This window comes from Vulpes lagopus, chromosome 5 (assembly GCF_018345385.1).
Source record: "Vulpes lagopus strain Blue_001 chromosome 5, ASM1834538v1, whole genome shotgun sequence".
Taxonomy (NCBI): domain Eukaryota; kingdom Metazoa; phylum Chordata; class Mammalia; order Carnivora; family Canidae; genus Vulpes; species Vulpes lagopus.
Window position 1 is genome coordinate 121,393,617 of NC_054828.1, and position 22,584 is coordinate 121,416,200.

General features: G+C 49.5%; 1 protein-coding gene across 4 annotated transcripts in view; it reads left to right on the plus strand.

Annotated features, from left to right (window-relative positions):
• Nucleotides 1-5,319: 5,319 nt before the first annotated feature.
• CYRIA (CYFIP related Rac1 interactor A) overlaps nt 5,320-22,584 on the plus strand; it is a 103,360-nt gene continuing 86,095 nt past the window's right edge. For 2 of the 4 annotated variants that reach the window (XM_041756015.1, XM_041756018.1), the window contains exon 1: nt 5,320-5,369. The gene's annotated coding sequence lies outside the window, so the exon portion shown is untranslated. The remainder of the gene's footprint in view (nt 5,370-22,584) is intronic. The other 2 variants (XM_041756016.1, XM_041756019.1) reach the window with 2 other exon arrangements.

Here is a 22,584-nt window from a genome sequence, read left to right on the forward strand (position 1 = left end):
ATTTCCCAATGTGCACCAAGCAGTGAGAAACTCAAGTTGCCAACGCACCTTCTTAGCCTAGGTCAACCGAGGCGAAACTGTCTTCTTTTTTCAGCTCTCATACTGTGAACAAGTACTTTTTCTATGGTCTACTTCGTGCAAGGTTTTTCCTATTTTTGTACTTTATGTTGGTGATTATGGGTTTAAAATGGCCCCAAGCATAGTGCTGTCCAGTGCTCCGACGTGTACAAAAGGGTGATGGGTCTTATGGAGAAAACGCATGTTAGACAAGCTTTGTTCAAGCATGAGTTAAAATGCCATTGGCTGTGAGTTCAATGTTAATGAATCAAACCATATATGGTGCACATTGAATAAGGCATTTTAAACAGAGACACAGGTAAGACACAGCCTGGGGAATGCATCAACAAAGGGGTGAATGCAAAACTATGGTAGCACACAAGCAAGAACCTCGGAGTCCACCCAGGAGAGCTGAAGGAGGCATTATAGAGGGGTTGCTTATGAGCTGGGATTTAAAAAAAAAAATACTGAATAGAAATTCAATGAATGTACCAGGATGGAAGGTCATTCGATGCAGATTGGAACCATATGCAAAGCAAGGGAGGCCTGAAAGAGCCTGAGATGCTCAGTGATTGAAAAAAAAAGTGATTAAAGTCAGATATTTTAAGTCACAGGCTCCAATTCAACCACATGCACAACTTGCAGGCATTACCAAGTTTCTCTACATAGTTTGGACTGTGATTTTTTTTTGCAATAAGGAAGTGTGCGGTATGTCAGCTGTGAAAATTGGCTCAATATTCATAATCAAATCTATTATGCTCCCTCTGAAGCCTGGGCCATGTTTCCGTAGAAACCCCTAGTTACATAAAGGAACCCTGGCCCGTAATTGGCAAGAACATCCCCCACCTTTGGAAGCCATTATAGTAACGCCGGAGGGAAAGCAAGTGCTGTGTAATTCCTGCTGGAGGAAAGTAAACTGGGAGGATAAAAATAAAGATTCCTGGGGTGCCTGGGTGGCTCAGTCAGTTGAGCATCTGATTCTTGATTTTGGCTCAGGTCATGATCTCAGGTCATGGGATGGACCCCCGAGAGGGGCTCTGTGCTCAGCAGGGAGTCCGCTTGGGATTCTTTCTCTGTCGCCCTCTGCCCCTCCCCCCACTCACATTCTCTAAATAGGTAGGTAGATAAGTAGATAGATAGATAAATAAAATAAAATAAAATAAATAAAATAAAATAAAATAAAATAAAATAAAATTAAATAAATAAAATAAAATGTGTCCTTCCTATAGAGTAGCAAGCAGAGAGCACCATAGGGTTTTGGGACATGGAATCATTCAGCCTCCACTTCAAGCCCTCTTCTATGAATCAATCCACTAACCAGCTCATCTGTGATGAACACTTACTATATGGTCAGCATGACTCAAGGCACTTGGAGACAACACACACACAGACACACACACACACACACACACACACACACACATGCGCACGCACACAGTTACTCTTTCCTTGATAGCTGCAAAGCCGTTTACGTTAGCCTTCACATCAACCTTCGGAGGTAGGTTTTATTACTTCCATTTTATAGAAGAGAAAACCAAAACTCCAAAGGCTTGGGTAACTTAAGTTCACACAGCCAGTGAGTGGCGGGATCAGGGTTTATGCCCAGCTTTGATTTCACATCAAGTGGAAGTTTTGTGCGTGTCCCAGAAAAGGTCCTTGTCTTCAAGAAACTTGGGTATGTGACGAATCAGAGGCGTAAGTGGCTCAGATTGTTAGTTTCATAGGAATTCAGAGTAAAGAAGCATGAGCACATGGTGTCACCACTGCCCCCAGAAGTCATGAGCATCAGACCAAGTGGTCTTTAATGGGAGAGGAAGTCCTCCTAGGTGTACAGAGAAGCAAAAGCTCAGTAGCAGAAATGATCTTTTGGGGGAACAAGGGAGGTTTCTCCGAGAAAGAAAAATCTAATTTGTCCAGGAATTTAGAGGGAATGCTCTAACAGCCCTAGAATGGGTCTCCGTGGGTAGTAAAGGAGCCTCAAGTGGGATCAGCCCTTGTGGCTTTGTCTCCAGAGAGGATGCTCGTCTTTCATGACGCTGCCATTCATTCCGTAAATATCAGCCGGCACCAAATCTGTGCCAAGTATTGTTCTCAGCACTGCGGATGCTTTAGAGAATGTGTTTTCAAATGTGAAAGAGTAGAACCTGGTCCATGGGGAGCAGCCCACAGCCTCCCCCCCCCCCCCCCCCCATGATGATGGCATTTTTCACCTGACCATTGTCCCTGGTGCCTTTTCTTTTTTTCAATCCCAATCCCCAAGCACACTTCAACAGACACTCCAGTCAAGGTCACCCAGTTCCCTGGAACTCCCAAGGTCAAGAGCAGCCTTCGGCTGCTGCTCTGGTTCTTCACTCTCAGCCCCCTTTGTGCTGTCCCTCGGGCACCACCGCAGCCACACCGAACCCCCTTCCACCAGGGCCTTTCTCTTGTCACTCTACCTGGAGCGTCCTTGACCCCATTTCCCGCTTACTGAAGACTAACTCATCCCTCTGGGTTTGGCTTAAAAGAATCTGCTTCCAATTTCCCCCAAATCATGATGAATTCCTTCTTGCCCTGGGCCCACACAGCAAATACCTCTGGTTTAGCCTCCTTTCTTTTCTGCCTTGTCATAAAACCCGGCCTGGCAACCTGTCTGAGTCCCTCAGGGCCAGGGACTTGTGTCTTTATGCCATCATTTAACACAGTGCCTGGCCCTGTGTCAAAGCTCGAGAAACGTCTTTTAAAAAATAAATAAGTGAAGAGGATGCCCTTGAAACTGGAACAGTTCTGTTTAAAGCTAATTTAATTAAGACACTAGGTTCGTTTTAGCAAACTTATATTGTGAATGAAAACCGTCTGAAATTTAATCTCAACCTACCTGCCCCTTCAATGACAGTTTAATTTCACTATAATCTTTATTATAGTAACCTCTAAACCTGTTATTAGTATTACTAATGAAGTTGAAAGACTATTTCATCTGATTATTGTGTCTTAGGAAACACTTAATTATTAAATTCCACACTGATAATTAGAAACCCTATTATTTCACAATGGGCTAGGCAATGCTACACAGGTATCCCTCATTTTACTGAAACAGAAGCCATCTTTTAAGTATGTGGAAGTGAAATCTCATACATCAAATAGTCTCTTCTCCAACCTAAGCTATATTATTATTAGAGACAGACAGGTGTAAAGTCAGGAGCATTCCCGTGGTATGAAATGATAGTGCTTTATGGGGTGAATGGCATCTGTGGCTGGTTCACCTTTGTCCTTTCCAGAGCCTGGCCAGGTCCAAGGTGGAGAGAATATGCCAGAAGTTTCGGTGTGTGTGTGTGTGTATGGGGGGTGGGGTGCAGTCAGAAGCCTCTTCTAATAGAGCCACCCAATGATAAAATGGATTATCTTTACGGGGATTGACAACACGAGCTGGGCCGGGCATGAGGGGCCTTGACCCCCAAAAGAGGAAGGGGAAAGTGTTCATTCTAAAGACACTTCCAACTGGGAGACTATTTCATTCTAACTAAACTGTGCCCTCCTGAGCCTTACCTGAATTCTTACCAAAACCCAGAGCAGGAGCCGTGCTAGGCAGCTTCCAGAAGCATTCCAGAGTCCGAAGGAAGCTAGGATGGCATCAGGACCTTCGGCATGGGGGACACTGGAACTCAGAAAGGAGATGGAGTTGATCAAAGTCTCCGGAAGCTCGCCACACTCCGGGACCAGGACACTTGTGCTCCCAGCCCATGCACCCCCAGAAACCGACCTGGCCCCCACTACAGGGCTAGGCCCATTGTAGGGGTTTAATCAATGTTTCATGATGCTCCGGCTGAATGACTGGGAAAGGAAGCAGGAGAAGGCGCCCCCCCCCCCCGGCCCCCCAAGAGGAGCTCTGACTCACAACCTGTTTGGCACCGTGCACCCCTCGGGTTTCCTGAATCTCTCTCTCTAATGCAGAAAGCCTCCACGCAGATGTTGCAGATGTTTTAAAACAATGATCGTGACAATGACACTGTAATCCCCTACGTACCCCCTTGCATCACAGTGTTTTTGCAGGCTTACTCCTTAGGGAGGGAGCATTTGCAAGACTTCTGGTGGGCCCACTGGAGAACTGCAGCCCCCGGGGCTGGGGCTCTGAATGAGAAGGGCCGGGAGGCTGGGAGGCCGGCGGGAGGCGGGGAGGCCGGCGGGATGGGGGAGAGGCCGGCGGGAGGCGGGGGAGGCCGGCGGGATGGGGGGGGGGAGGCCGGCGGGACGGGGGGGGGGGGGGGCCGGCGGGAGGGGGGAGGCCGGCGGGAGGGGGGGAGGCCGGCGGAGGGGGGGAGGGAGGGAGGGCCGGCGGGGACGGGGGGTGGGGGGGGAAGGCCGGCGGGAGGCGGGGAGGCCGGCGGGAGGGGGGGAGGCCGGCGGGATGGGGGAGAGGCCGGCGGGAGGGGGGAGAGGCCAGCGGGAGGCGGGGAGGCCGGCGGGAGGGGGGGAGGCCGGCGGGATGGGGGAGAGGCCGGCGGGAGGGGGGAGAGGCCGGCGGGAGGGGGAGGCCGGCGGGAGGGGGGAGGCTGGCGGGAGGCGGGGAGGCCGGCGGGACGGGGGGGGGGGGATGGGGGGGGGGGGGAGGCCGGCGGGAGGCGGGGAGGCCGGCGGGAGGGGGGGAGGCCGGCGGGAGGGGGGAGGCCGGCGGGAGGCGGGGAGGCCGGCGGGACGGGGGGGGGGGGCGGCGGGACGGGGGGGGGGGCCGGCGGGAGGCGGGGAGGCCGGCGGGACGGGGGGGGGGGGTAGGCCGGCGGGAGGCGGGGAGGCCGGCGGGAGAGGGGGAGGGAGGGAGGCCGGCGGGAGGCGGGGAGGCCGGCGGGAGGGGGGGAGGCCGGCGGGAGGCGGGGAGGGCTCCGCGGCTTCCGAACCCAAAGTGAGGTGAGAGCGCGGCCGCGGGGCCTTTCTCGGGGCTTCTGGGAGAGACTAGTGGGAATGATGGACTTGGGCGTGTAGAGGCGGCCAGCGCTGGTCCCGGCTCCCCCTCGGAGGCCGCGGCGGAGGGGGCGTGGGGGCGGCGGGCACCGGCTCCGGGGCGCAGAGGGGGCGCGGCGCGCGCGTGCGGCCGGGGCGGGGCGGGGCGGGGCTGGGGGCGGGGCTGGGGGCGGGGCTGGGGCGGGGCTGCGGGCGGGGCGGGCCGGGCTGGGGGCGGGGCCAGGGCGGGGCGGGCCCGGGCTGGGGGCGGGGCGGGCCGGGGCGGGGCTCCGGGGCCGTCTCGCAGGCTGCGGCGGCCGCGGGAGAGGCGTCCACGGCGGCGGCGGCTGGGGCAGCGGCGGCGGACGCGCGGCGGAGCAGGGCGGCGGCGACCCCGGGTGAGCGCGGCGGGGCGCGGGGTGGGGGCGCGGGGCCAGCGCGGGGAGGGAGGCTGGGAGGAGCGCGGAGGACCCAGTGCCTCAGCCCGTGTCCCGCGGTCCCGTCCCGAGGTCCGCCCGTGCGCCCGGTGCCCGGCTCCCCGGGACTGCCCCCTGATCGCCCCCCTCACCCCTCGGCCGCTCGGGGCCGCCACCCCCGCCAGGCACCTCCGGCTCCAGAGCGGATCTTCCAGGCGCCCCAACCCTCTGCGTCCCCTTCCCAGCGCCAGGGGCCCAGAGGCGACGGTGACCCCCGCCCTCCCCAGTGCCTGCGCACCTGGGCCCTCTGCTGCCACCTGCCCCAGGTGTTCTTGTCCAGCCGGCGCCCCGCTGTGCCTAGGACCCAGGCCTCCTGGCCTTAGCACCTTCCTCCTCCTCAAAATCCCAGTCTGGCAAAAGGGACTTTACAGACAGATCCTGCGCTTTGGGAACAATTTGACCCACTTCCCAAAAGGCTGGTCCCAGGCCAGCCGTGCTCTTTGGTGGAGGCACCTGTCTTGCCTGCCAGCTGAAGGACCAAGAAGCCTCTGTCAGCATGAGCCCGTGGGCCGCTGGATTCTTCTCCAACCTGTCCTGAGTTGGTGGCCAGTGTCCCCAGGGGCCAGAACCAAGAGATCTTTGTCCTTTAAGACCCCCAGAGGAATTTGCCGACCCCACTCCCAGATCCTCAGAACAGCTCCCAGCCACTATGCTGGGCCTGCAGGGTCCGGCACTGACGGGGCCACCATTCTGGGCCTGGTGTCCTCATCCATGTCCTTGTTTCCTTGCCTGCTCCCCCGGGACTCCGGGGCAGAGTACTGGGGCAGGTGTTTTGGGCCTTGGTCACCCCCACAGTTCTGTGGCCCTCCTGTCTTACTCTGTTGGAAACTTTTCCCAGCTTTCACCATCACCATCATCATCCCTCTGGATAGGGCCTGGGCCATCTGCATAGCGCAGAGTCCCCAGGGCACAGCAAGCTGGGCTGGGTTCATGAAAGGCTGGGACCTATGCTACATGCGGGCCAGCAGAGGGGGGCACTGCTAGCCAGGTCAGCCTGGGGCCTAGGGCTTTAGGGGGGATCCGTGGCTTTCAGGGAGCTCCGAATGGGATCCCAGGCTTGCTTTGCTGAGAGGAGAGAGGCAGAGCAGGGGCTGTTTTCCCTGCGTGCTTCTGACTGTCTTGTGTTGCTATGGTGACAGTTTTGCCTCTCTTCCTCCTTCTGACTCTTCTGGGAGCTGGTTTTTATTGGTCTGTTGTCCTGTCTTTTATGGCTCTAATTTCTCCTTTCTACTTGCCCTGAAATAAACAGTCATAAACATGGGCACTGGGCCCAGGCTGGGGGCTGGCAGAGGTTCACCTCCCTCGGGCCCCGGGCTCCGGTGAGGGGAGAGGGGTGGGGACAGTCCTGCCCACGCTGCCTCCTGCCTGCAGCCCTGGGAAGCGGGTAGCAGCGCCCCCATCTCAGGCACCCGGTGGGTAGCGTGTGGCCTCGGTGCTGAGAATAGAATCCGTGTGTAGAGGAGGAGCTCACTGACGTGCATGACACCCTGTGCAGCAGGGGCTGTCCCCACTTTGCAGATGACAAAACTCAGCTCCGAGTGAGCTATTACCCTCGGGTCACACGGGTTTGAACACATAGTCAGCGCTCAGTGTTTGCTCAGTGAACAGAACAGTGATGGAGCTGACCCCCAAAGGCCCGTCTCCCTGACTTCCCACCCTGTGGGGTGCCTGGTCTGGCTCCTCCCGGTACAGCAGAGTCCCCTGAACCCCATGTTCTGAAGATGCCACAGACTCCCACGGGGGCGAGCTGCCAGGGAGTTGCCTGCCCCAACTTCTGGAGACCCAAGTTGCGAGGAGAGTCAAGCCACTTGTGACTTCCTGTTTTTTTACTCAGCATCAAGAAGCATTCAGTTTTCTTTTGCTCATGGGGCCTAGATGCAACTGGTTGAGTCAGGGAACTGAGAGCCAAATGAACCCCCACCCCAGGCAGCCCTGAGTGAGGAGTTCAGAGTTTGCCAGGGCCATAGGGTCACCGACTGTCAGCTGTCAGCCACAGTCTCCAGAGAAGCTGCTCACCTCTCTTGCACACTCTCCTCTTTTACAGCTACCCACTTTCTCCCTTCACTTTGCCAATCTGTGGTCCAGGCTTGTTAATCATGAGCTGAAGGGGCATTATGGTCCCATGAAAAGACTAGGGAATCAGCAGCCTCATTGTCAACTGTTGGCCCTGGGGCAGTCAGTTCACACCTGTGGGCCTCATCTTAGTCTTTAAAATGGGATTAACAGTGTCTGTTCCAATGGCCATGTTTGCTTGTTCCTGAAGGATGGCACACAGGAGCCTGTAGGGAGGGCTTTGAATGATTGACCACCTTAAACACCCCTAATGTCCTCATCCGGTTGGGAAATCATGATGTTGAGGAGACCCTAAACTGCCCAGAGATGGAAAACTGATCTAGGAATCATTAAGGCATGAAATCCCAGGGTTGGAACCATGGTCTAAAGTCCTCTTGTCCAGCCTTGATGTTGAATTCTCTTCATTTCACACATTTGACATTCATTGAGCATCTACTCTGTACCGAATGCCATTTCGGGGACTGGGGACTTAAAACACTGTCTGTTATTCCTGTTTCCAAAGAACATAGATGTAGAAAGAGATCCTTATGATGCAGTCAGAGAGGTGGTGCGATGAGGGGAAAGTCAAGGGGATTTGGGGCCCCTGACAACTTGACTAGGTCATCCACGGAGGTTGAATTGGGCAGCCTGTGCTTGGTGGCTACGGTATAGCTGTCTTACCCCTGCCCACTTGGGGAGCCCTTCAGCCCTCACAGTGAAGGGGGGTATTGCCATGGAGCCCCTCACTCAGTGGGTGAGCAGGAATAGCGAGGCCTGTGGCAGGGAGCCAGGTCTTCCTTGCTGAGTTTTGACTAGTCGACCCAAGTATCCTCTGGTTCCTCTTACATCCTGGTTAAACTCCTTTCTCAGAGGCTGCAGGAATCACCTGACAGGGCAGCAGGGTGACGGGAAAAGTGGATTGTGGAGTTGGCTAGGAATCCAGACTTTGCTGCTGCTGCGTCCCAGCTGTAGGATCCTGAAGGACCCTCTAACTGCTCCGAGCCTCAGTTTTTGTACCTGTAAAATGGCAATGCTGATACATTCTAGAAAGTAAATGATCATATGTCTTAGTTTCATTGATGAGGAAAGAGTCCTCAGTAGCTGGGTCTCTGGGTCCTCTTAGAATGGTGGCAGTTGCTCTTTGGACTACTTCAGGCCTTCGGAGATCCCTTCATTATGTGGGAAGTTTAAAAATTGCCCATGCTCAGCTTCCTCATCTGCTGGTTAGTCTTCGAGTTATCTCTCACCAGGTAGGCTATCCTCCATCTCACGGCAACTCTAGGCAAATCACCAACATTTTTGTTTTCTCAAAGGGGAACAAACTTGAAATGGCCCCCAAATACCCTGAGTTTCAAGAATATGTTACTACCTGCGAGAATCCTTTAATTTGACTGAGCCCTGCGTGCTTATTTTTGCTTTGTTGCCTTTGATTTTGGTGTCAGATCCAAAAAAATTCCCTGCCGAGACCTGTGTCAGGGAGCTTATCGCCTGTATGTTCTAGGAGATTTATGGTTTAGGGCCTTACTTTCAAGGTTTTAATCCATTTGAAGTTCATTTTCCTGTAGGGTGGTCCAGTTACGTTCTTTTAGTGGTGGAGGCATCCAGTTTAACCCAACACCATTTGTGGAAGAGGCTGTCCTTTCACCATTGTATATTCTCGGCTCCTTCGTCACAGAATACTTGAAAAAATGAATGCTTCAAACTCTTCGTTCTGGGCATGTTTAGCTTCCTTTTTTTAAAGTTACTATATATAGGTATATACATTTTGCTCAAGTCATCACCAGAACTCTGTGACATTAGTCTTCTCATTCCCTTTTCCCAGCTAAGGAAACCAGGAAAAGCAAGGTAACTTGCAGAGAGCCCATTAGCTAGGAAGTGACAGGGCCAGAATTTAAAACTGGGCCCTGCTTGCTCTTTCTGCCACGGTATACAATCTTGTCATTTCCTTGGCTGGTGTGTCAGTGACCTAAAATAATCGTGTTTGGAGAAGGAGAGCGGATTTTAATGGGGGTGGAACTGGTCAGTAACTTAGACTCATAGTAAATATTTAGAGACTTTATTAGGGTTTTGCTCTCAGCGCATCATTAACGAAGCTTTGTGCAGTTGGCCAAGGCTTCATTCCTAGAAGTGATGAATGGAAGAGGAGTCTGATATGTCTGAGTTAAGAGAAGATGTTTGATGATGCTGGAAGTCGCTTCCTTTTCACAGGAACAGATTGCTGGGTTATCACTGAAATAAATTGAACTGATTTTGTGACCAAATGTATGAATGGAGAGCATGACAGGTGCATCCCAGGGATATACGGACAGAAGCAGCAAGGTCAGAAAATGTGGGTGGGTGGCTTTTAAATGTGAGGGTGATTTGGATTCAAGCTGTCATTATAACCCATGTCGAGGAAGATGGAGATTTTGAAAAGGGATTGTAGAATTGCCCACTACTAACCTTTCTCGGGTAATTTAGATGCCTGATTTCCCTGGTTTGAGAACCCGTTGTCCCAGTGAATCCTAGTGCTAAAAATGGGTGCCCTGTTCACCAGCAGTGTGCTTACGAGGCCCAGCTTAGCGCTGCAGACACATGTGCCTCTATTTGCAAATTATCTCAGGGCCTGAGTCTGGTGTCTGCTTATTTAATGACTTCACTTTCTAATAAAAATTCTGTATGGTGTAGATAATTAGATCTTTAAAATGAAACTGGGGAAATGCTATGCCCCCGAAGACTTTAATTGCAGTTTTATGATGTATCAAGCGTAAAAACGAGATCGTTCATTCATTCATTTAACAAATACGTATGGGGTAGATTCTTGCCCTGTGCTGCCCTAGGAAGGCTATAGTGATCAATCAACATGGCATCATCCCTGCCTGCAGCTGGCTGTCATTCCAGGGGAGGCAGAGGAGGAGACACATACCTACGTGAAGCTTGGCATTTGTCATACGGAGTGCCGTGTGCCAGAGAAAGAGGGAAATGTGATCATTTCGACTCCTCCTGTAACGCAATACGCGTTATTACGGTGTCATTTGCAGAGCACCTGAATTACATGTTGCAGGGAGAGGAGGGAAAGCGTGTGGCCTGGACAGCCGATGACCCAGGCGTGGCTCTCAGCTCTGCCCCTCACTGCCTGGGTTTCTGTGTTGTTGAAACGGGCGGGGGGGGGGGGGGTTGGATTTGATCATTTAGAAGGGCCCTTTGGCATCTAACCTGATGATTCTAATACACCCGTGGGCTCCTTTTCCTGAGTGACAGGGGAAGAAGCAAACCTGGCAACCTCAGCCAGCAGCACTGCCGAGGCAGAGCTAGAGATGGGGAGAGCCAAGGGTGTTTTCAAATGATCCTCTCCAAGAGCAGAGAAACATCTTTCTCTTTTCCAGAAAGGGAACCACGTTCTTTTCTTTTTTTTTTTTTTCCACGTTCTGATTGAGCATCAGATAAATGAGTGCAAGTCAAGGCCAATGACAGCAGGGAGAGACAAAAGGGAGGCTGGAGCTCAGCAGAGGCCGGGAGCAGGGTCACCAGCTTCCTCCCACTTTCCAGGGTCTCTGCTGACATGGCTGTGGAGGGCTTGGCTTCACAGATGCCTTGGTTACTGCAATTGTTTTAAGTTAATGTCCTTTAAAAAAGAGAAAAAAAAAAGCAGTGTGGTTTGATGATTCCCAGGCTTTAGAACCAATGAAAATGCACAGTCGTTTTAGGATCGTGAGGAACAATGACAAACACACAGCTTCCTCAACACCCCATCTGGTTCTGTCTTTCCCATTGACAACGGAACACAGGCCCTCCCAGTGGCAACCACGGGACCGGGCCCCAGTCTCCTAGAGTAGGGTGGCAGCGTACTGTGGCTGGGAGATGAGCAAATTCCCATCTGTCTGAGTCTCTGGTCCTCTCGGTAAAACATGGGCCACGGCACCCCCTGAGCCATGTAAGTTATTATTGGCAGGAATCATGAGCATCTAGGATCACTTTTAGCCATCTTCTGACAAACTTTTGAGAGAGATATCCCCCTTCTGGATGGGGAACCTGAAATGCTGAGGTATTCAAGAACTCTCATAATGTCACCTCCTTTTGGAAGGTTGCGGGCTGGTGCCTGAAGCCACATCTGTGTGTCTGCAAAGCCTGATCTCTCTCTACCACCCACATGAGAAATGAGAGCCGTGAGTATGAGAGGAGCATGGAATTAATTAATAAGCATGCATCTTAGGTAAAATCCTCATCTCAGAGGGCTAGATGTGCCTCCATACCTTGAAACTGAAAAAAAAAAATAAAAATAAAAAATAAAAAACCAAGAAGAAGAAGAAAACAAAGTCTAGCTGTATATTCAGTGCTTCCCTGTGAGCAGTATCTCTGCATTGGACTGACGTCCTTGGAGGGTGTCCTTTGCTTAGCCCACTTCATCCGAGAATGCCATCCAGCAGTCACGAGCTGAGCCTCTGGTGTGTGCGGCATATGGCCTTGCTGAGCCGTGGAGCCCACCCAATTGAGGCAGGCTGTGTAGAACTTCTTTTTCAGGCCTCTGCCTGAGACAGCTGGAGGTCATGGGAATGCAAGAGAGCTGTGGTCTCAGCTTACAGAACGACAGACTTGCCATGTCCTCGAAACTAGAACAACACCTTTGGTCCACTTCCTCTATTTTGCAAAAACCGAAGTCAAGAGAAAGAGACAGATAGATCGGGAACCAACAAACATCAGAGGCTTTTCCAAGGCTGGGACGAGAATTCAGCTTCGCCAAAGCTACAACTGGGCCGTAACTCTTCGAGATGTCTAGAGGTGAAATATGCATCTAGACATTTTGGGAGAATATCCCAGGGCTCCAGGGCGAGCGTTCACCTGGAAGCAAACAAACCTGGGTTGAAATCCTGGCTCTTCCCCAGGACTGGCAAATTCCTTAGGCATGCTAAGTAAGGTTTGTAATTTATGAGCTGAAGTTAATAATATTTGTGTCTCAGGGATATTGTAAAGGATAAATTAACATATGTCAGTCTCCTTTTTTTTTTTTTTTTTTTTTTGCCTGCTCTTTGAAGAAAATTTAAAAAGTTTTTGCTGCTTCCAGTAGGCTTCTCTTTATTTTGTTGTTTGGGGTAGAAAGTGACATGGGGCTCTTCCTTACCCTGACGACACATTCCTGAATTGCCCCTGACAAAGCCCCCAAATCTACCCCTCTGGATTTATATTTCTAGCTGTGAGCCTTTGTTTTATACTTGAATTGAGCCTGGCTGTATTGTTTGCTGGAGTGTAAAATGAGAGTCGCGCTTACTCTATAAGTAATCCATCTCCCTACCCTTAGTCTCTATCTTATTTGTGTGCGTGTGTGTGAATGTGTGTGTATGTGTGTGTATTTTCTTTCTGGAGTGTTGAGGAGGTTTCAAATCTGGGCCCTTGAGTGACTTTCAGAACAATAAATGATGTTGTAAGCTGTTTTCTGACATTCCCTTATTTGTAAGTCCAAAATTGAAAAATCCTCTGAAAAGTTAAAGTTTTGTCTTTCTTAGCTCATTTGGAGGCAAAAGCTGGCCTGATCATACATGAGAATATTCATATTTTTTTTATTTATACCATTCTAGGTGAATAAGTTTTTCATCGAAGGAGGAGCGCCCCCAACCCTGCTGGGGGGTATATATAACAAAGTATATGCACTATATTGTTGTTTTAAAATCTGGACAATTCTTTTTTTTTTTTTTTTTAAGATTTTACTTATTTATTCATGAGAGACAGAGGGAAAGAGAGAGCCAGAGACACAGGTAGAGGGAGAAGCAGGCTCCATGCAGGGAGCCTGATGTGGGCCTTGATCCCAGGTCTCCAGGATCATGCCCTGGACTGAAGGCAGCACCAAACCACCGAGCCAACCTGGGCTGCCCTAAAATCTGGACAATTCTGAGTTGAGGGAGGACGTGGGGAAGGAATTTCAAGAAGAGTTTGTGGACCTCTTCCTCAAAAGCCCAAAAGAACACACAGCCTCCCTGGGATTGGGGGTTTAGGAAGGCATAGATGGGGTCCGCAGGCATCCTACCTTTGGTACCAGATGGCATGGTGACGTGATTCATCTGGTGCTCATCCAAAGCCTTAATGCATGTTTTGTATATGATATGTTTTATGTACTATATTCCTATGATAAAGTAAACTAGAGAAAAGAAAATGTTAAAAATCATAAGGAAGAGAAAATATATTTACACTACTGTACTGCATTTATCAAAAAAATCTGCATATAAGTGGACCCACATGGTTTAACTCTGTATTATTCAAGGGTCAACTATAGTAGGAAAAAAAAAATTAAATGGCCATCCTTGACACAGACACAAAACAACAGCAGCAACGACAACAACACAACTTTTTAAAGCAGAGCTTCCAGAGTTTCACTGGGACAAAATAATTTTTTAAAAACTTCCATAGAACTAAAAATAAGCTGGGAATTTTTGGACTAATGTGGCTTATAGTCAAGTTTCATCACTGGCCGTTGGAGGAAGGTAGAAGGGAATTTTTAAATCTTACTCATCATTTTAGTCCTAGGAGGAGGAACCAGGGCCTAATAGTGAGCAAGGGGAAGTGAAAGCGGCAGGCAGAGCGTGAGAAGGTCTTGCTTCTTATCTCTGGTCTGCTCTTGACCTGTTGAGTCAGCTTGGGCATCTTGCTTCGCTTCTCTGGACCCTAGGAACTCTGTTTCTAAGTCAACCAAGTCTTTCTTGCTCCTTCCCTGAGAGGCTAGGGGTTGAGGTGGGGGCCCCTAACAGAGTGAAAAGCGTTCTCGTAGCTTCTATCTGGCCTCCACGCAGCCTGGAGGGAGGCCAGGAGGTTCCCGCACTCTGTGTTGGTTTCTTCTCGCTGTTCCTTTGCTTCTCACAACACTGATCCTCTGATGCTGCTGGGGCTGGTTTGTGTGGGATCCGCAGAACCTGCACTGGTGCCCAGCAAGGGTTCGCTGAAGGCTCCGGCAAGCGTGGCAGGTGACGAGGGGCCACCCTGGCAGCTGCTCTCATGACTAGGATGTAGTTGAGGCCATGGCTCGACACTGCCAAGGAGGTGTCAGGAAGGAGAGGGAAAGTTCCATGTTGTGGATTGTGCAACTGGGGAAGGCCTACCCCCAGGAAGTGAGTGGAATAGTCTGCACTTTTGTGAGCCAAGCATTAATTCTAGAACATGTGGGTAAAGGGCTCTAGGGACCAACCTCGTTCTCTCTCTCTCGTCTTTATCTCTTTGCCTTCCAAGTTTACACTTACTCTATCATAATTCTGGCTTTTGCCACGTTGAGAATTTATCACACGCTCCTGGATCTGGCACCATTAAGGGAGTCAGTAGCTCTCGCTCTGAGCGCTCACCCTGATCCTGTCACTTAGCAGTGACTCCTGACTCAGGACAGAGGGTCTCCACAGTGGAGAAGTGACCTTGCATTTTAGCATCCTGGGGCCCTTTGTGCAGACCGTGGGAGCCACTGGGGAGCGGTGGAGGTGCCGGACACCAGGGCACACCAATTTGGGGGTGCCTCTGGGGAAGGATGGTGTTATAGATGAGAGTCGCCTGGACTCTTCTGTGTGTGTGAGTGTGATTGTGTCCAAGGTAGGTAGACATATGTGCGGTGCGGTGTGTGAATGTGTGTTCGTGTGTGCATGTGTGTGTGCAGGTGCATGCATGTGTTAGGGAGTCCTTTCAGATTCTGGGAGGTGCCGCCGAGGCCTGAGCCCCCTGCCAGGTGCTCCCTGAACAAGGAAGGCTCTGCCTCAACCTGAGCCCTGGTTTCTGTGTAGCTCCCTGGGGGACTGACCCTCTGGGGTGCTCCCGCAGGGCTGAGGGACCTTTTGTGTTTCCAGGCCCAGAGACCACTGAGATCTGGCAACTCTGAGCTTCCCTAGCAGGGAAGTGACTAAATTATGTTTCTTAGGGAGAAATATCTAATCCTTTTGCTTGGGAAATGCAGAATTCTGTCAAATCTTATTCTAGACATACTTGAAACCACTCAAACCGTTTGAACATATTACTTTAAATCATAAAAATAAATGAAAGTAAAACCTAATAGCAGTTTTTAAAAAGTAAAGGACTAGGGAAATATTCAGTCTTATTTAATAGCCATTTGGGGGACCTAGGAAAAGGTTGAGAATGAGAGGGAAAGGGCAGCCCGGGTGGCTCAGCGGTTTAGTGCCACCTTCAGCCCAGGGCGTGATCCTGGAGACAGAGGATCGAGTCCCATGTCCGGCTCCCTGCATGGAGCCTGCTTTTCCCTCTGCCTGTGTCTCTGCCTCTCTCTCTCTCTCTGTGTGTGTCTCTCATGAATAAATAAATGAAATCTTTAAAACAGGAAAAAAAAAAGAATGAGAGGGAAAGAGAGAAACTCTGCTGACTTCCTTCTCCCTGGGGAATGTGGATAGTCGGGTCCTCTCATGCCAGGTTGGGAGCCTGGAGGGGAGTGGGGAAGAATGAACAGAAGTAGGGAGCTAGGGATCCTGGTTCTGTTTTGCTTCCTAAGCTTCCAAGGAGCAGAAAGACCTAGTGGGATGTGGAGGAAGCACTGCCTTGGGAGTCCCTGGGGAACTGAGGTCTGCCACTGACCCCCTAACCTTTTGTAATCATCCTGCCTCTCTGGATTCCAGTCCATGTCTAATGAGCAGGTTTCCCTAGATGACGTGGAAAGCAATTCCTGGGGTACATGAGGGAAGGCTGGGCCCAGACTCTGGGCCCAAGGCCTTCCAGGAGAGAGGGTTGCCTGACTCTGGCCTGCAGTGGTCCCCAGGCGGGCTTTCCTCCCTTGTGCCTGGGGGCAAGTGTGTAAGCCCGTGCCTGCATCCATGAAGTGCTACATGCATAGCTCCTATTTTTTCCTTCTTTTCAACCACTGTGTCAGGGCACCTGAGTGGCTCAGTGGTTGGGCATCTGCATTTGGCTCAAGTCCTGATCCTGGGGTCCTGGGATTGAGTCCCACATCGGGCTCCCCACAGGGAGCCTGCTTCTCCTGCCTATGTCTCTGCCTCTCTTTCTGTGTATCTCTCTTGAATAAATAAAAAATAAAATCTTGTAAAAAATAAAATAAAATAAAATAAACCACTGTGTCAAGACCCCATCCTTCTTCCTCCCTTTTGTGCTGTGCACTTGGTAACTGCTAGTGAGGTTGTGGGTTGTATAAATTTATCTGTTCAACCTCAACTTGAGGAAATACTCTGAGTAGCTCGTATAAACAAAAATAGCTACAGTGTTTCTGATATTTCATGGTATAGGCACATGAATTATTTTTATTACCCAGGACTTAGAGGGCCCCTCATTTTGCAAAGTACACTCAAATATTCAAGTATGTTAGTAGCAACGAATAACACTCTTCAGCATGCATTGAGCACCTAGTAATTCCATTTTGCTAGTCTGTTTGTATACATTTCTCACCCCACGGACAACCTTGCAAGGTAAATCTATTTCTTTCTCTTTGGAAGATAAAGACAATGAAGTCAAGAAAATTTTTAAAGAATATTTTGTTTAAAAACAAAAATAAATAAAAATAAAAATAAATATTTTGTTTATTTGACAGAGAGAGAGAGCACAAGCAGGAGGAGTGGCAGAGGGAGAAGGAAAAGCAGACTCCCCACTGAGCAGGGAGCCTGACACAGGGCTTGATCCCAGGACCCTGGGGGCATGACCCAAGCCAAAGGTAGACACTTAACTGACTGAGCCACCTAGGTGCCCCAAGTCAAGAGAATTTTAAAAACTTGCTTGGAGACATAGGATTGAAAATGGGGCACCAGGATTTTGGCTCAACTCTGCTTGGCCCTCAAAGTCCTACACTTTCCCACACCACAGAGTTCACACTGCTTCCAGACCACAAGCTTATTTTTTTAGGAAAATACTATCTACTTAAGCCTCAGAAAATACAATCTTAGCTGGAGTTCTTTGCCTTTTTCCAGAATGGAGTCCCATGGCTCTCCCGACTTTAATGTAAACTTCATGAAATCACTGTATTTCCATATAGCAGACTTTTACTCTGCACTTCCAAAGTAACAGACACTGTTCTAGAAGCTTTTATGTGTCATTTAGTAGGAGATGCTGTGGACTTTTATTTTACAAGGGGCAAAACTAAGACTCAGGGAGATGCAGTTATTAACACAAAGGCAAATAGAAGATGAAAAGTGGTGGTTTGCTTTGTGAATTAGCAATTTAGAATGCAGTTATATAGTGTGCTTGGGATTTTGCTCTTGGCCTAGGACCGAAGTACTGCTTGTTAAACCGCAAGATCAAGTTCAGCTGACCCACCCAACTAACACCCTCATTGTGCCTGGCTTCCTCAGTCTCTGCTGCGGTTGGAACTTGATTTGGTGGTTGTGGAGAAAGGCATCGTTCCTCTTATCTTTTTCCCATCTTGCATTAGCCTGTACCACTCTTAGCTCACTTTAGTTAGTCTGAAAGTTCTGTTTCACTTTCCTTGCTCATCACACACTTGCTAATATTATGCATTAGCTTCATATTACAGAGAAGAAAGTGGTGATATGATTTACCCAAGATCATGCATAGGCTAGGCATTCTCTTTCTGAAATGCTTTTTGTTTACCCAAATGATCCTTTGAGATTCAGTTCTGGTATTACCCTCTCCTGGATACATCCCCCAACTCCTTGCCAAATCCATCCATCCATCCATCCGTCCGTCCATCCATCTATCCATCACCTATCCATCCATGCATCCATTCGTCATCTATCCATCCACTCATCATCCATCCATCCATCTACTTATTCAACAAATATTTATTGAGCACTCACAATAAATGGGAACTTCTCTGTCAGTTTCTGGAGATTCAGCAGGGGAAGCAAACAGACAAAACCCCTTGCTGCCATGAAACTTTATTCTATTGGGGAAAGATGGGCCATAAGCATGTAAACAAGTAAGATTTATATATATCAGATATCATATGTTCCACGAAGAAAAATGAAGCAAAGATGGTGTATAGAGTGAGGGGTGAATAGGGGGAAGAGTTGAAGTTGGGTGGTCAGGGAAGTCCTCATGAAGAGTGGGGATGAGGGAAGGTCTGTAGGAAGTGAGAGGATGAACCACGTAACTTGCAATGGAAGGCACACTCCAGGGAGAGAGCAAGAAGAGTAGATGTACCTAGCTCACTGGAGGAGCAACAAGGAGGCCAAGGGTTGTAGCAGAGTAGGTGGGTGGGTGGTGGCAGGTAGAGATGTCAGGGCGACAGTCCAGGGCTGGCCTCTGTGACTTCAGTGTTTTCCTGCTGTTCCCTCTAACTGAGAGCCTGCACTGTATTTGTGTGGTCACCTCTTCCCCTGATCTGTCCCCACACTGGTCTGTGCACCCTGGGGGGAAAGGGCACTCCTCTTTGATTTTCACATCCCCAGATGCCAGCCCAGGCCTAGGGGAGAGGAAGAGTGCAGCATTTATAACCTCACTCCTTTTCTTCTTCTTTTTTTAAGGCCAAGTGTTCTCATTAAAGACTATTTGTGATTCTTTTTGATAAAAAAAAAAAAAGTGGTTATTTTGAAGGAATGCCACTTCTAAACTCCAATTAGCTAGTTCCTTTTTGGCCAGCCATCAAACGGATGGACTCGCTAGGGAGAGAATAAGGTGCCAGGAAAAAGCTGGAAGTGAAAGTTGCAGAGAGGAGGGTGTTAACTGAGTCAGGAGGAAGAAGACCTCACCAGAAATCCCCAGGGATTAGCAGGACAGCCCAGTTCCCTGCCGGGGTCTGGTGTTTACAAAAACTGACCACAGGCTGGAACAAGGAGGCTCTCGAGAAACCCTCAAAGCGTGTCAGGAGACCAGCCAGGACTTTCCACTTACTGCTTCTCAGTGGAGAGCTGGGGAGGGGGGATCCCCAGGGACCTGGAAGGCCTTGTCTCTGGAGACCTTTCTGGAAAAAAAAAGTGCATTTTCCCTGGTAGGGCGTTTTCCCTCACAGAGTGGAACACTGGTCTCTGAGAGGCTTGTGCTGCTTCTGAGGTGGGGAAGGAACATGTGTAAAGCAGATGGGTTAGGAGAAAAGGCCAAAGCATGTGGCCTCCGGTGAGGTGCTAACATCAGAGACCTTCATGTCTGCTCCCAATTGGAATCCTGCATTCTCAAGACAAAGGAGACGTAGAGCAACTTGGCCCAACTCATAGCACTTGGTCCTAGTAGCTCAGTAGGGTCAAAGCAAGGGAGCCTGGGGGAGTGGGAATTGAACCCGGGCATCCTGAAATCTGTGGGAAACCATTGGGAAATCTGTACAAGGCAGTGATGAAATTGGATTTTCAATGAGAGATATGAATGCGTCAAACTGTGTATGATATATGTATAACACTGCGGAGTGTTCATTAATGAGAGTTGGAGAGGACAGTAATTCCTTTAGGGCTGGTATGTCAGGTGGTGGGTTTGTTTAAAAGTGATAAAGTAGGGGAAAAAGTTTGTCTTGTAATTATTCAACAACTCTTTTTTTTTTTTTTTTTTTGAGAATGGACTGTGTGCAGGCACTGTGCCAGGTGCTAATGTAACTAGATCAACATGCCCTCATGGAGCTTCCATTCTACAGGGACTTCTAGAACCATACATCGGGGCACTTGAGATAAGACCACTTGAACGTCCAGGCCTCAGATGCATGTTGCAAATGTCTAAAAGTGGGGGAATACAAATTCACAGTACCTGGCATTAGAATGGGGAGTTAGTTCTGTACCAACCAATGACCTATTTAAAGCAAGTCACAGCCTTGCCAGACTGTCAACTCCTCCCCGCCGGTGGAGTGGACCCTCTTTACTTGCAGCTCTCCCTCTCGGGGATATTAGGAACATCACCAAACTCTGAAAACAAGAGCTCTCTGCAAATGGCAAGTGTTGCTCACCTGCCTGGGAGGCAGCAATGTGGTACCTGTGAGAGGTTTGGATGTAGTCCAACGTGGGTCCACAACTCAATCGTTACAAACTTTGCTTCTCTTGGTATGTCTCTGGCTGCCTGTATGGGTTTTCTTCCAGCTTTCAGAATGACTTTTCCTGACATTATGTTAGTGTCTGGTTTCTGCAATCCGGTGCAAAACTTTCAAAACGTACATGTGTATATGTGTACCTGAGTGCTACAGGGCCGATTGTGTTTTTGGTGGCTATGATATTAAAGAAAGAAAAAGGCCAGGAGGGTCACTCAGGATCTCAGAAGCCCTGGGTGCTATATGAAAATAGCATCTGTGGGTAGAGAGCGCAGAGGGAGGTGTCAGAAGTCAGCCTCGCTTGGGTCAGGGTAGGAAACCAATAGTGTGAATGAAAAGCAGCATGCAGGGTGCCAACTCTCTCAGACCCCCAAATATAGCTGCTGAAAACTGCGCCTTCTGGTGAAAAGATCAGCTGTGGCGGGATGCCGTCCATATATGTCAGTAAGCTGGGACCGAGAGCATAAAACCGGCCTGAAATGTGTCTAAATCAATAATGAAGGTGACTCACCCGCTCCTGTTGAAAGGAGCATTTCTGAAAAGTGAAAATAAGAGGGAAAGAAGAGAATCAAGCAAAGACAGAGAACAATGGGCTTGGATTTAAAACAATAGGAGTAAGAAAATTGAATTAGTCACTCCACACAGATCCTGTGAGCCTCTGTCCTGAATTATGACCTCCCTGCCAAGGTTTTAAGGTCGGGGTTTCTTTATGGTCTTATTTCCTGGTAAAATGACACACTGTTCCCAGTGCTGGCTTCAGGCATGTGATGGGCATCCTGGGGATATGTGACATAGAGCTGCTGCAGGGCTACTCTGGGAGCTCAGGAAGCCTTGCTAGGGCCAGAGAACAGCCACTGTCCGTGCAAAGTTTCAGTATGACCACGTGGAGCCCCTGAGCCACAGGGCAAAAGAGCTGAGAAGAGCCCCCCCCCACCGCCGGCTCAGTTCAATGCAGATGGAAGCTCAGTCCTTTGGTTCTGCATTTCTTTCATGATAGATCTCTTGTGTTTGGACTATATCATCCCTGATCTCAGCTAATGGCCCAGAAACCAGGGAAACAAACCTGTGTAGTTTGCTAGTGTTTTAATCAATCTGCAGTTTGCAAAAGAGATTTTTACACTAAATATGTGTCAGTCCTGTTTTTTTTTTAAGGTTTTATTATTCATGAGAGACACACACACACAAACACACACAGAGAGAGAGAGAGAGAGAGAGAGAGAGAGACAGAGAGACAGAGACACAGGCAGAGGGAGAAGCAGGCTCCATGCAGGGAGCCCGACGCGGGACTCGATCCCAGGATCAGGCCCCGGGCTGAAGGCGGCACTAAACCGCTAGGCCACTGGGGCTGCCCCCAGTCCTGTTTTTAATCACACTTGGCGACGATAAGAGCGATGATTGTCTTTCTAGTGTCTTCATCTCGTTGCTGTTTGGTGACGATAACACCTATGATTGCTTTCTAATGTCTTCATCTCATTGCTGTTTGATTCTGGGCCCATCCCATAACCACTTGTAGTTAGGTCTTAGGGACTTCATCCATCCAACGGACATAATTCCTTTTTTATATCCATTGGTAGTATGTCCTCAGCATACTACCTATGGATATGAAATGATTTTGTGTGTGATAATGTGGTATATTAGTCAGCTTTGCTGCTATAAGAAATAGTCTTCAAATTTCAGTGGCTATAGCAACAAGCGTCTCTTTTATGTCACATGTCAGGGACTGCAGATTAGCTTCTGTGGTCTTGTTCTGCATTTCTTATCCTGGCATCCGGGCTGAGGGGACAAGTGCTTCTGGGAGCATGTTATGCTCATGACAGAGGGAAGAGAGTTAGCAAGGACGCAGAAACTTGAGATGCTTCTTGAAGCTTCTCCTTTATTCTACTTATTCTATTTGCTAAACGGGGCAAATGGCCAAGCCCTCTATCATGTCCCCCTCTGTGGGAGGGGAGGTCAGACGTGCAAGTCACATGGCAACCAGAAAGGCAGTAATAATCTTTTTACAGTTGAGAAGACGATGCAGCCTAACCTATACCTTATAAAACTATGCAAAAAGATGGGAATGTTAGGTGCTTAGTAAAATAATATGAGGCTGCTATTTTGTGGTGATATTTTAGTTAACTGTTATATGCCGACCTAGCCAACATTTGATTACATGAGAAGAAAGTGTTCCAGGATAGAGGAAGTTTTATATCATTTACCGCTATCTGCTGGGGGTAAAACCTAGCACCA